Source organism: Corvus brachyrhynchos, unplaced genomic scaffold (assembly GCF_000691975.1).
Source record: "Corvus brachyrhynchos isolate BGI_N302 unplaced genomic scaffold, ASM69197v1 scaffold370, whole genome shotgun sequence".
Classification (NCBI taxonomy): domain Eukaryota; kingdom Metazoa; phylum Chordata; class Aves; order Passeriformes; family Corvidae; genus Corvus; species Corvus brachyrhynchos.
In genome coordinates this window covers 3,620,289-3,635,513 of record NW_008235977.1, presented here as the reverse complement: position 1 = coordinate 3,635,513, position 15,225 = coordinate 3,620,289, and positions in this window count along the sequence as shown.

The following is a 15,225-nucleotide window of genomic DNA, read 5'->3' as shown; positions in this document are numbered from 1 at the left end:
TCTGACCCGAGCTCCTTCCCCTGCTGACTCCTGTTATCTCTGGCTCAGCCGTTCCTGTCCCTCCCATCATTTTGAAATAATACTCTTTTGTTCTGCCTGTGCGCATGTTCTTGCATCCCACAGTCCAATAGCACTTTCCTGGTTCCTCAGCTACTGCCTCATCCCTCTTTTCCATTCTTGCCTTAGGCGTTTCTCCTGCCTGTCTGCAACCCCACTGAACTGTGAGCTAAAAATCCCCACCTGGGAAGATGCAACTGGGGCAATTTAATAGCAGGCCTGAATGCATCAGGACAGGCTACCTCAGGTTCAATACCTTTTCCCAGGTGTTGTAAAAGTCAGTCCTCCCTATTACTTTCACTGTTCTTCAGATTTAGTTTGACACTAAATCTGCATGGTGGCACCAGTTTACTTCAGGAGGTCCTACTTTAGCCTGTGTCCGTGTGGGAGACCTGGAAGTTTGCAGGGATCTGTGACAAGGAAGAGCTGACATCGATTCTGGACACATTTGCAGCAGACCCTCTTGCCTTCCCAAGGTGGAGGCCTCAAAGAAAGTGTCTGCTAGGATATTCCAGTGCTCTTACACTCCTAATTACGTTCTCATGACTAAATAATAAGCTGCCTTTTGCTCAGGTCTGCTTGTAGCATCTTCCTCTTTTCTGCTTCTGATGCGCAGGCTTTCCCTTTAATGTAGCAGCTGTTCAGCTCCTCTCCGAGTGATGGGTTTGAAATACCTGCAGACAAGCAGAGGCTCTTTCAAATTCCTTTTGAAATACACCTGGAAATTGCAAATTCAGTTCTCAGATGGAAAGCTGAACTGCCTGCCACCCGAGGGGAGAAGCCGGGTACGTGCTTCCTGCACAAACATGCAAGTGGCATGGATAGGAAACACAGCCTCTATGTTTAAAGACCTCTCCCCTTCACAATTCACCCCTCTTCCATTGCAAGGCAGTCTCATGATGGTCAGTATTTTCCTCAGGCCTCAAGATTCCAGTCTTGTGATCAGATTGCTTTCATCAAATAAAATTGGCCTGAAAGCCTGGGGGTGTTCAATGGGGGTGGGCATCTGGCTTGAAAACCACAAGGCAAAGATACATAACCCCTCATTATAAAGCTTTTTGGCTTTAGAGGCCATGATTTCTTTGGAGGAAACCAGAGTGATAATATTGGAGTGCTATTGGCAACTACTCCCAGCTGTCTTTTATTTTTAAGGTGGCACATGAAGGAATGTTTTCCCCTGGATTTGCCTCTTTGAGATATAGCTCAAGGTGAAAAGGACCATTCTAAAAAGTCTTTTTGTTTTGTATGACTTCTACATTTTAAATACTGGGGTTTTTTTTTAGACTGGAAGGCATGGATTTTTAGCCAAGCTGTTTTGGCCAGGGCTATTGACTCATGCACATTGAGAAGAGTTCACCTTGGTTAAAGTGTGCTACCAGTGAAGGTGGAAGGCAGCCTTTTATCTTTCTGGTCATGGTCATGTGTGTGCTGAAGTAATTTTTCCTTTGGATGATGTAAGCACACAAGGAACAAATTAAAACACATCATCCTTTGTGCTCTGTTGGGCCCCCTCAAGACTTGATTTTTTGATAGTAAGAAAAGAGAATGTGTCCAAGTGAGGGGAAAAAATATACCAGTATATAGCAGCCCTAAGTTAGGATGAAAAATGCATAGAAAAAGCACCCTTTATTTCTCTCAGGTCCTGCAGCAAAGCTGGGAATGATCTGCCTTATGTAAGGTAAAAATAAGATTTACTTTTAAAACAAGTTTCTAGAGTGTTTAAATTAAAAAATAAAATTCAACCGAGTTACAAAACAAATCACACACTGGTTACCTTTATCATCTATTTAATGAAAACTGGAAGAAATCTATGGCCAAAGTAAAAGGCTAAGGTCTAGCAGAATTCTGGCAATAAATTTGGGAGCTCCGAAATCTTGAGAACTGTGTATTTGGATCATGCTTTCATCTAGTGACAAAAAGAAAGATAAATCTCCAGAGTCACCTTCCTAACCCTTTGCTGTATGTGATACATTTGTCTTTCTAATGCATACTGCGAATTCACCTGACTCACATCTATGCACAAATAAACATTATAATGAGAAGGAATTACTGCTGCCACCAGTGGATGTGGCTGGCTGGCTGCCAGGGAGTTCACTGATTGCTGGGGAGATGCCAGTGCTTATGAAAAACGAGTATTCTTTCAAATCACAAAATTGTTTTTGATTGAGGGTGAATTATGAATAGCCGCTGTCTCTGCCATGGCCAAATAAGTTTACTTGGAAATCAGTGCTCGGGGCTCTGATTGGCAAATGGCTCCACAGCTATTGATGTTTTTGGGCCTAATTTTCTGGTGTGCAGAGCGCTGCCAGTTGGGACCACGCTTGCACAAAGTGGGTCTGGTCCTCAAAACCCTTTGCTGGTGACTGGCTGCTCATCTCTGGACTGTCTGATGGCCCTTCCTGAGCTGGCTCCTGCTGCTAATGAGAAGTGGGAAAAAACCTTTGGTCTGGAGGATGTCTAGGAAGAGTCTGTATTTCCTTTAGTTGGTCCTGATACCTTCTCCCCTTCCCCACGTGTGATCCTGCCTCCGTTTGGCTGCTTTCCTGTGGTCTACTGTAGTTTGGTTAGGCTCGCTTTGCCCTCCTGTGGCTGACAGCAGATATTCAAGAGGTCTGTACGGTGGCTGCTCCGGGGAGACTGAGCCCTGCCATCAGGCTGGACTTACCCACAAGCCAACCCTTCTGCTCAAAGCAGCTCCTTGATGATGGTGCTCAGTGTTTAGGACTTGTTTTTAAGGGCAAACTCAAATGTCTTATCATTGCCTATATTGTTTTGAACATCTCTGACTGGACTAGCTAATAGATATGTCCGGTTTAGGATTTATTTATTCACCCTGAAATACAACCAAAATTTTAAAAAGAGAAGTGCACTGCTGGTTCTTCTTTGTCTGGATCCAAATAATTATAACTTCAGACAAAAGAATTCACAGTAACAAAAGCTTTTTTGGTAAGAGATGAAGCATTCAAAATCACTTCCTGAAATATATAATTAATAAAAATTTAAAATAATATTCATATTATTAGCCTCCTGCAGAACTGTTGCATCTTCAGACCTGTGGCTACTTCAGCCTGTTGGCGTTGATTCCTTTGTTGGTCTATTTTCAGCTCCCGATTTGTTTTCAGAAGGTACTAAAATATGTATAGGGAGGGCTAAGACTGGGGAAATGTTTACTGGCTCTGCGCGTTGTTGCCTTCTCAGGCACTGCAGAGACAGGCTGGGTCAGCAGCGTGCAGGGTGGCCTGGGCAGATGTGTGGCAGTGCAGCACCTCGTGTGCTGGCACGTGGCTCTCCCCACCTGTCTCACACAGGCATGGGGGGCCATCTCCTGTCTCAGGTGGAGCAGCTGGGGCTGCAGGATGGTGTTTGACTTCATTCTGAGAAGCTGGAGGTGTCACGTGTGACAGTGGGAAACGGCTTCCGAATTTAGAGCTGTTGCATGTCAAGGTGACTTTACTCACTGGAAGGGGATTTTTTCTCATTGTCAGGTAGGATTTTTAAAGTGAAGACAAAACCCCCCATGTTTTAATAGTTGTGAAGAGAAAATTACTGAAATAAGGGAAGCTGTTGACGTTTGCATCTGCCCTAGGAGGGCTCAGCAGGTACTCACTGGCTGTGTTTCCAGTTTCAGCATGGTTCATGGATATCCTTGGGATATTTTGATTTCTAGGTGGAGAAATGAGAGGACAGCATAAACACACATAAAAGGGAGCTTTCTTAAGAAATACATCTTTACTATACTATAAATGGGTTTGTAATTAACTTGTACTTCATTTAAAATAGCTGAAATCTAAGTAGCTTAGGTCAGGTAAGGGTTTTTATTCTCTGGTACGTGTGTGGTTCCCTATAGATCTCTTAACTGTTTGTAAGGTTTATGAAGATGAATGAGGGAAAGGAGAGCAAACTTGATGCTGTATGAATTGCAGCCCTCTAAAATAAACCACCTGAGATAAACTCAGTAGACTAAGGAAAGCCAACTGATAATCCAAGGAAAACCAGTCATTAAAGCAAGCGGGAGCTCTTCCTTTTCCTGCTGTGGACATGCTGCTACCCTGGGTAAGCTGGCCCAACGCATGTGCTCCATAGTAATAGGGTAACATTTTTAGTGAGTCCCTTTCTCCTATTTTTGAGCATTAATTAATATTGCAAGCATCTGTTACTGGCTGTGCATCCTCCTGGCTAAATTCCCAAAATGTGCTCTTACAGTTTGTGGAGGATGAACTCTGGGAAAAATTGGGAATTCCAGTTTGAAGCATGTGTTTGATGCATTTTGCGTCAAAAAAAGTACGAAGAGTTTGGGTGTAAAATTGATTTTTCCTGTTCTACTAGAAGAGTAGGTAACAAATTCTTATCCCTCTTAGAGCATAGTTGTCCTGTCCCTAAGCTCTGAAAAATCCAGCATTCTTTCAGAGAGACAGTAACAAAATCTCTCCATTTGATGCTAGAACACTGTTCCTTTTTTTGCACCTCCATTAATTAAAGAGGCTGTTGAGGATTCTGCACCACAGTCTGTTGCAGCCAGAAGTCCAGGTGCAGGAGCTGGTGCATTCAGATGGTGAGGTGTCAGTCCCTTGACTGTGGCAATGATTCCACACGGCTTACCCAGAGATGTGTGCTGTGCGTTGGGAGATATGTCCCTGCCTGCAGCCATGAAATTGCCAAAGCAGGGCTGGGACCCGAATGTGATTATAATGTGAGTCAGAATGTAATTACGAATGCAGGAGGGGATGTGGGAGTGCAAACTCTTGTTTGATATGGTAAAATCTTCAGTGTGCTGTAGTTCTCAGCCTGAAGTTCTGCACCTATTGAAGATTTCTAAAGTTAGAGCTTTGGAGTTGCTTTAATGTGAAATATTTATTTTTACATTACAAAGAAAATAATGGTTTGGGGGAAAAAAAATCTAGGGAAAGTGTTCACAAAACACCAAGATTAGGACTGTGAAAAATTGCATAGAAAATTGCTTTCAGGTCGACATTTCAGAGCCAAAGTGGCATGAGTTCTCAGATGTGACAAGCAATCATCATCTCTTCTTAGATGCTCCAGGAGCTGCTGAGTGCTCAGTGTGTGTTTGAAAATGAGGCCACTGATTTAGGCTTCTGTGTAGGGACTTAATGGCCTGATCTGAGGCATCCGCTTCAGAAAGTTCTGACTGGATTCGCATAAACCCTTCAAGTCAGAATATACAATTTTGTATTTCCTGTGGCCAGTCGGAGACTTAACTCCAGGTTTACATTTCATATGTCGAGATTGTTTACAGCCCCGGGAGGGAGGGAGGTATTTTAAGCAGCGCTGTTCGGAGGACTGGTTAGTCTCTTAAAACTGCCTGGTGTTTCCATTCCTGCAGGCAGAGGGTAGCAGAAAGCTGAGTGGATGCTTGATGTGACTTGGGGAGGCTTGACTCAGCAACGCCCTCACTTCCACCCTTGCCAGAGAACAGAACTGGAGCCTCAGTGCTGCAAGGGTCTGGTCTCACCACCTCGGCCAGCTACAAGTACGTCATTCCTAGCGGAGGTTTGTCCAACGTGCTTTAACTAGCAGCTGATGATGGTGGCTCCTCAGCCTCCCCAAGCAATCTCACTAGAGCTTCGTGGTGGCTGCGGCTAAAGAGCATCCCCTCACCTCTTCTGATGTTCACTCTAACTCTCACTACTGACATCTTAAGTCATTACTTTTCCCCCTTGCTTTTGGGAGGTAATACCTAGATGATTCCTTCCTAGTTTTGGAAGGTTCTCCTTGTACCTGACAGCTAGTTATGTTTTCATTCAATCTGCACTTTGTGCAGGATGGCTGAAAGAATTATGACAAATGCATCATTGTCATAGTTTCTGTTCCTTTGATACTCTTGGCTCTCTCCATCTGGCCTGTAGCTCTGTAAGGGCAGTATTTCAGCCAAGGGCTAAGGACTGTTGGCTCTTCTGTTATTTTTGCTCCATAGGGATTTCTTACAGATACTGCATTTTATGATCTAAATCTTTTTGAATTAATATAACTTTGACACATCTTAAAGATTCCTTACAAACATCCCAGAAACATTCCTGTGCTGTTGCCTTGCCCTCATTTCACACAGGTGCTTATCTTTACTAAATGTAGACCACTGCATTTTTCTTCACTGGATTACATTTTTAAAACTATTTGTTCTTCTGCTTTATCAAAATCATGTTCGTTCTGTTGTCAAATTTCCTTAAAGCTTTTGTCATCTGCAGGATTAGTAAGCATGCTCTTCTCCATCATCCAGATTATTTGTGAAAGTGTTCAAGTCACCCAAGACAGATCATCATGGAAAATATCCTTTCAATTTAACAGTGAACCACTGATGTTGCTTTCTGAGAACAGAATTTCTTCCGTAGTCTAGGTCGTGTTTCCTCCTTTTTTTTAATGATTATGTCTGCAAAGAAAGCCTTCCTGAAGGCAAAATATGTATCATCACCCCTATTTTAAAAAGAAGCACCAGATGATCATGGATACTCATGCAAGTTTTGTCCAGTCCTACTATACGATCCTGTTAAAGCAGGGACAAACTTGATGGACAGGCCAAGGAGGAAGAAATGGGCACAGGGGAATTTCCTTTCCATATTTATTTTCCTCTGAGCTCTCTGGGATCTGGATGACCCGAGCTTAGACAGGTTCCTTCGGTGTGGTCCTGCACTGCCTCCTGGCCAGGCTGCCTGCACACACCCCCCGCACGGACGTGCTGGCTGGACATGCTCTCGCTTCGCCCTGCCAGCCCTGACCTCCCGAACAAGGGCTGGCCCTCGGGAGCACAGCACCACAGCACCAGCTTTAATTGCTTTCAACCAGGGCTTGAGGTGCAGCCAGAAAACGAACCAGCTCTGAAAGCTACTGTCTCAGCAGGGCTGTGTTGACAGGAGGCTTAATGAGGGGAATGCAGATGGGTGGATGGGTGCTGGAGAGCTGGTTTGTGCCCTTTTAGCGCCTGCCATGGTAAGAGGGGCTTCTGCCCTGCCAGACTGCAGCCTGAGGGAGACAGGGAGGGCTGAGGAAGAGATCCTGCGTGGAATGCAGCTGGGTGATCTGCCCTGGCCCCTCTCTGGGGTTGTGCCAGCCTGTAAGGGCAGCTGTTGTTGGGGAAGGCTTGGGCAATGGGAGCAAGCAGCCTGGTGCTGTGGAGATGTTCTCTCAAATTAGATTCTTTCCCCCGGTGAGCAAGAGGCCAATCCACACAGAGATTTGAGATACTTGATTTATTTACAGTTCTGCACAGAAAGGGGAGCTGGGTGGCAGATCCCCAAAGCCAGCACAACTACCGAAACTTTTCACTATTTATACGCTTTAGCAAACAAAAGCCTCAATGTTCATTGGCTACAACTTACCTAGTTCTCTTATTAATTAGTATTATATCTTCCATTGGTTCATTAATCTCTTGCTTCCCATGCTAATTGGTCCATATGCTCAGTCTTTCTCTTCTTTTGGCTTGGGGCATTTTTTGGGTGAGTGGCCATGAGTTGGTGGTTGTGATGTGTCCCTGCAAGAACTACCTTTTAGGCAGCTGGAGCTGATTCAGCCCAGTTCTGTGGTGGCTTTTTTATTTTCATCCTTATCTTAGGGGTTCTGCCAGATGTCCTTGTGGCCTGTAAATTCTGCATTTTTTGTGTGCACTATCAAGGATACATCCTTCTTCCCAAGCTTTGGTAACCTCTGCCTGGGTCGGAGATCATTGAAACATGTGAAGCCCTAAACCTTAACAGGGCAATTCTGCCCACAAGTAATTTGTCTTTCTAACACTTGGGCATCACCCAGAGCTTGCCTGCTAGCTGCTGTCTCACAGAGATTATATCTCCCTTCTTGTTGATTGGGCTTGAAAGTATACAAAGCTCAAACAACAAAGAACATTCTTGAGAAAGCTTTTACATATTCCACGCTTTGCAACAGAGCGGCCATGTTTGGGCTCCCATCGCTGTGGGGACAGAGCGAGTGCCGGTCCTGAGGCACAGCCGTGGCTGCCACCCCTCAATGTCACGGCATGGGGAGCTTGCGTTTGAGCAGGCTGGCTTCTGCCCGAGTCCGTGGGCTCAGGAGGAGAGATGGCAGTGCTGGCCAGCCTGGAGCTGGGCGAGGAGTGGCCTCATGGGGGCCAGGCTATCCCAGGTGTGGGAGCTGGGCACTGCCTGCCTGCAAAATGGCTGCACCAGGACTTTGTGCTGCTGGGCATGCAATAAATATTCTTTAAAAAAGACGCATGCACTGGACATACTGTAACTTTAAGCACAAGATCTTGTGGAAGGAAAATACAGCTTTTGCGTGAACACACACTGACTCATGCTAAATTTTGCGGGTCCAGAAAATTCCTGTCCTGAGGCGTTTGCAGCCTGAGCTGTCCTGAGGAGATAGCACTGACCCGCCCTCAGCTGGGGTGAACTGTGGGTTTTCCCAGAGCATTTCCAAACCACGTTCCCTGTCGGATAAGCAACCTTGAAGATCTATAATGTCAGAGGAAGGGGAAATCCTGTGAACTGAGCCCCACCTATATGCAGAACAGAAAATGCGTCTGTGTGTCCTTGGGTTTCGTCTGTGCTACGCGGCATCCTACATAAATTAGTGATGAATCATAACACAGTGACAAACTCCAGTCCCCGCCACTACCTCTCTTCCCTTCCTTATCTTCTGGCTGCTGCCTTGCTTTGTGCTAAGCAGGTCACCAGACCATAATAGTTCAGTAATTCTTGCATAGATGACTTGAAAGTATGGGCTGGGGAAGGAAAAAAAACCCCAGTGCTAAGTATTAAAAACATGTCATAACTCTGGTGCTGTAATAAGGAGATATTTCATACCGTAAATGTTAGTCACTGCTAATGGGATGCATCATATATAAATAACAGTCCCATCTGGTTAAATATTTTCCACTGGAAGGGAATTCCCAACTACACACTTTTTCCTGAAGCAGACACTGTCTCCTGCTTTGGCCTGATGCTTAGCCATGCAGGCATGCAGTGCAGTGATATTAGGTAGTGAGGCATGTTAAGCCTTTAGTACCACAGTCTTATCTTAATTGAAATTCATAACACTCTGACACTTTGATGGGGAGGGGAGGAGAAGACAGAGCTGTGACTTAAAACACCTGTGTATGTGAGGCATATAGAGAAAGTTGATTTCTTATAGTTTCATCCTGTGGGGTATGATACAAGCTAAGCTGGAGAAAATGCTAGTTGTTTCATCTCCGGAGGCACCCGAGTTACCTTTGTGTTATGGGAGGGCAGATTTTCAGTTGAATTGAAGTGCAATAGTGGAACTAGCAATAATAATAATTCTTGCTTTTGTATTGTTTCAGTAAGTGGTGCTAAGGACCTGTTCCTTGGTGCCCTCTCCAGTGCTTTCAGGGTGAGTTAGATGGATCTGACATTCACAGCTTGTTAATCACCAGAACCCCAGGTAAAAATAACTGGATACTTTAAGTGCTGTAACATTTTCAATTGAAATTCAATAGCACCCTGGATGTTTTTCTTAGCTCTTGTACTGTCTGTACATTGTAGGAGTTTCATCATCACAACATAAATGTATCTGCAGCCACATTGAGATGGAGTAGGAAATGGGGGGGAGGAGGTTTGAAGCTGCCACAATGTTTTTTTGTTAAGTTTGGCAATTTCATTTCAAACCGTTTTATTTGTCTTATTGTGAGTGGGTAAAAAATGTCCTTGAGAGTGGTTCAAGCCATACAAAAAGATGCTGTGCTGCAAGGAGCATTATGGACTTCAGAGCCTCATACCACTCCTTTTTTCAGGAAAGGACAAATGACATGTACCTCTTGTGTGTTTACTCTTAGATGCTGTTCCTGTTTTGACATCAGGGACACAGTTGCATTCATGCGATGTTTTCATTTTGAATTGATGTTCTCATACCAAGAAGAATGTGCTTTGGAAACAGTGAATTTCAGAGGGTGGGATTGCTGTAGATCAAAGGACTGTAATATTGAAGAAGAGGAAGATGGTCTTTAATATGTTTTTGTTAAACAATATTTTTGACACTAAAGTAAAAAATTGCATAGTCTGATTTCTGCCATTTGTATTCAGGGTGCTCTTGTCCCTAAACAGAACAAAGCCCAGATAAAATAGGAAGGCTCTGTGCCCTTTCTTCTGGGGAGCAGCTAAGAAATCTCAATGGCTGTCGTAAGTTTTTTTAATGTTAGCTGGGGTCACAGAGCATTGTTTGTCAGGTGATATTCTCATTGTCATAGATGTGATAAGCACCTGCCAGAATCCGACTGGCATCCAGCTCACGGACCCAGATTAAACAGAGAGGGATTTGTTGTTAAATGCTTGTTGGAGTTCCCACCTGGAAATTCAGGACAATTAAACCAAACTACCTGATGCCTAATAAGCTAATTTTCCTCCCTTGCAAACACAAATCAATTGTCTTAACAAGCAATACATTATTAAAGAGAATTAAGTTCCCCTAGCTGGTGCTGCTTTCTGCCCATATTACCCCAGACAGCAGATGCTTGTCTTTGGTTTTGCCACAGATGCAGCATTTTTGCTTGCCTGAAGCCCCCAGAGTACCCATAAATGCTGATTATCATCTGGTGGGAGATGCTGCTGCCTCAGGTGCTCACCACTGTGGGCGAAGGATGCCTGATCAGAGCCCTATTTGTCTGAATTAGGGAAATTCATGATCTCCTGGCCTTTTTTGGGTCTCTACTAGCGACCCCTTCATATTGCGTAGCTTCCTTTACACAAAGTGTTAGGACAGGATTCCTAATAAGAGTTGACTTGGAGCTCTAAAGCACTGGAAAATACTGCAGGCCTTGTCCATGCATGGTTTATTGCATTCCTTACATTGATACTGTGTGACATAAATTTGTTCCTGGACATGCAAACTCTGTCCTTGTGCTAGCTCTAGGTAGCGTGTATATTGCAGGGAGCGATTTACATGTCAGGCACATCTTTGAATCACAGAGCACCCCAATATTGATAGTTCCAGGTTTTAATGTTGCTGTGACAGTTTGCTGAAAACAGATGCATGTATCCTCACGAACACTGATACATGAAAACTCTGCTGTAAGCTGAGGAAAGGGTCCAATTTATTTTTGCTTTGTGTTCGTGCCTTTTGGCGTCATGAGCAGCACTGCTGGCCACAACTAATGTCACAGAGTCCATGGCTAACGAGCAGGAAAGAAAAATCAGTGTTTTCACAGCCTTGTAATGCCCTATTTATTTATGTAATAGATTGAATGTCATGTAAAGTTTGAATCTGCACTTAGCTTTTCTCAGCTCCCTTGATCTGTCTCACAGCTGCGGTAGATGGTTCTCTCAGCTGCTGCCGCTGCCTCTCTAATCTGCACTTTGGTTCTGTAGGCATTTCTTATCTGCTGGCTGTGGTCTGTTTGACATGTCCAGCTATGAAAGGAAAAACAGACTGTTGAGAACTCGTGTGATAATACTTCTGCCTCGGTACAAAGGAACTTTATGTTCTTTGCAAACTTGCCATATGCATGTAAAGCAGCGCGTCTTAAAAAATTCTTACAAGCACCAAGTTATTCAATGCCAGTGTTACCCCAATTCATTTTGTGCTTGATTTTCAGTGGGTATGAGCTGATGTATCAGCGGAGCTGTATGTGCTTTTCGAGAAAAATTCAGAGCTGCAGAGTTCCTGGAGCTTTATGATGACCTGGTTTTACTAAATCTGCTCCTGATGATTAATCTTTTTGCCTGTCTGTATCACAAGGGCTGTCCCTGGAGACAAAACTCTGGGGTCAGAAGCCCCACTGGACAATGTGGGAGCCAGATGAGTGAACACAGGCAGTGGCTTAGTGAAAGAACTGCCCAGGGTGGTGCTGCCTCCCCGCAGCTGGTACAGGCTGGGATGGGTTACAGGGTGTGCTGTGCCATAGCCAGGCTAAAGTTCATCCTGAGCAACAGCGTTGGCTCTGTGACATGGCCCTGGCACTGGAGCCTCGTGTAACTCAGGGGAAGCTTGTGTGTTGTGAGGCACATCTGTGCACCAACCCTCTCTCCACAGTGCAGAATCTGTCTTACCTAGGCTCGTGCTGTTTTTTAGTACATAAGTTTATTTTACTATGTGTGCAAATCACGGTCATTTTAAAAATTAAAATTACATATGCAGGCTTAAAATTTGTCTTCTTTGGTCTGCTTCTAGTTCCATTTGGGAAGCCAGCCACCAATGCCCACTCTGACTGCCATTTTGTCCTCTGACCTGAAAAAGCCGGTGTAAAAGAAAATAAGCTGCCTCTGCTTGCCTCCTACTTTCCTGTGGTCTCAATGACAGAAACCTGCTCCTTCAGTGGCATAAGGCTACGGGTAAGTGTGTTGCTGGAGCTGTGATATACGTAACCAGCTGTTCATCTTCTCTAAGTGGGGAAGAAAGTCACCCAGAGGAGCAATGGTTGTCCCTGAGGCAGCAGCTGATGTGGATTTATGAGCCTGTAGCAGACATAATCAACCTATTTTGTTTTCCCAAAGCAGGAAGTGAAGCTCTCCTGTGGGAACAGACCTTCTTTACCCTTGAGCAAAATAGATCTTGCTTCCTGGGTGATTCTGTTCGATGGGAGCCAAAAGCTGGGTGTTGTGTCGCTTCAGCTGTGGGAAGCTTATTTACCTGCTTGTGGAAGAAGAGCTGCTGAGGATGCTTGGGGCTTTATATCACCTGGCAGGTATCACCGTCTATCCTAAACCTTTGGAAATAGCTTTCTAATGGATGCTTGCCTGCCTGGGGAAAAGCCAGTACTCATCCTTGCTTTCTCACTGCTTTAGGCTCCAGTTAGTGCCAGTCTTTCTGAAACACTTTTGTTTGGTCATCTCAGCAATGACCTGAGTAGACAGCAATGCCCAGGTACAGCTAATGCTGTTGAACCTGGGGCTGGTTAGAGAGAGAGAGAGAGAGCACACATCAAATCTATGGCAAACAGTGCACAAGTGAGCTGTGCTGTTTCCTACTCTGGTGCTTTCTCCTTTGAATTGTTTGAGGGCAGGGCAGACTGAGCGACCAGGGCCAGGGGCAAGCCAGGGCTCAGGGAAGTGTGCGTTCCTAGCTGTGGCTCTTGAGAGGGAAATCTTCTCCTTTACCTCTCCTGAGACTGGGGAACACAGGAACTCTTCTGAGAGCAGCGCCGTCTGTGCCTCTGATTGTTTGGATCATCGCTTATCGCTGTGAGGCAAGTGCCTGGATGCAATCCTCCCGGGGGAAACCTGGTGTTGTTTCCACTATTTACTCTTTATTGTGGTAGTATCTAAGAGCCACAGTCACAGTTCAGAGCCCCCTTGTGCAGGGAATTGATTATGAGCAGGACTGGGATGAAAGGCGACAGTTCCTCAGGGACTGGCTGAAGTTTGGTATTTTTCTCAAATTTTATGGAAAAACACATTTGTTCTTAGATGAGTGGTGGAGCTGTTGGTATTTATGGCCAATCTGAGCAATATAACCCCTTTCAGCATTTTCCTTCATGATGTGAGCAGCAGAAGGCTGAGACCTGGGAAAAGGAGTCTGTAAGCCAAATTCCAAAAGTGTTGTTGAATTCAGGTGGCACGTTTTGGTGGCAAGTTCTGGCGTTTTTAGGCAGTACCAGTGTTTTCAGAAAAATCTGAGGCAAAAAACAGGTTTGAGAAGATGTAGGAGTCATCTTCAAGGGGGAGACTGTTTGCTATCTGTTAGAAGATCTGGTAAGAATGTGTTTAAACATTTGCATGGTGCAGAGTAAGGAAGCTGGTAAATGCCTGTGGAAACTTTCATTGTTTTCTGTTAAGTGTGACCTTTACTTACCCTCCTTTTTCTATTTTATTTTGTTGGCTGAGTTTGGATTTGTTTTTGTTTTTGTTTTTAAATCAAAAGAACTCCCTGGGAATTGCTGTAGATCTTCTTCAAAATTCCTTTGTAAAACACTGGATATTTTGCTTGTCTAATTCATGCTGAGAAGTAGTGTAGCCCACAGGAAGCACCATTAATTTTCATGAGCCAATCAGCTTTAGTAAGGCTATTAGTTGAGATTATTAGGTGAGAGTTTGTGCAATATTGAAAGTGCCAAGCTTTTACCAAATTTTACATCGATTTTTCCAACTGTCATATTTTTTGACAAGTGTTTTAATTGTTTACTGGAAAAGGAAATGAGTGTTCATGTTCCTTCTTTTGCTGCCTCTCTGTTTTAGAGAGAGGAGTAATTAATTATCTTACAGATAGAAAACAATTAAAGTGTTGTTTCCTTCATGACTGCATGATAATGGAGTAACAAAACGGCGCCTCAGACCCGTAGCTCTTACCAGAGTTCTTGGGAGGGAGATGAGTACTGTGTGCAGCTGAGCTGGCACCAGAAATGTCTCATTTCTTGTGTGCTGGGGGTGATTGAAATCTCCCTGCAAGCTACTCTATTAAATATGCTTATGCACTACTGAAAAAGATGCAGGCGGTGGAAGAAAATACCACTGCAAGCACACCCTGAATATAGTAATACTTAATTTGTAGGCAGAGCTTCACTTACCTGGCTGAGAGCCAGTTTTTTATGATACAGGCATCAGTGTTTGTTTAATGTGTCCCTTATCAAATCCCAAAGCTAATATTTGCATTAGTCCTCTATGAAGATAAACAGGAACTGTTTGAGTCAGAATTAAGATATTGTGTATCATACTCCTCAGAGCTGTATCTGGGTACTTTACCTTGAATCCAAAGAAATGTCCTGTGGATGTGTATTCACTCTGTGTTCAGAGCAGGCTCCCTTTAAAGCTAGTTTATGTAGTTAAAGTATTTGGGGAGGGCATAGCAATGAGGGAGATCTTGGTTTTCATCAAATGCAAAGCATTCTGGAGTTGGTTTGAATCCATCAACTGCCTTCCAGGTCAAGCTTTTAGTCCTGAAGGTAGTAAAGAGATGGTATTTTGAAGAAACTCGAACAGGACTCCTGTATTCCTGCAAAGAGAAGTTCTGCAATCCCAGCCTGGCTGTGCAGGGAAATCTGGTTCATGTTTATCTCCTCTGCTACACAGCACAGGCAGAGCTTACACAGCCCCCCTTGCTTTCAGCGCATTCATTCCAAAACTGCATCCATGTATACAAAAGTAGAATTAATCTCCCCATACAAACTCAGATTTGAAGACAAGCAGCAACATGAGGACTCTTATTTGACTGGTCAGGGTAAAGGTAAATAAGTGGATGGTAAAACAAATGATTCCTGGATGCTGTTGCTGATCCATGTCAGGACCCCACCTTCCCCAT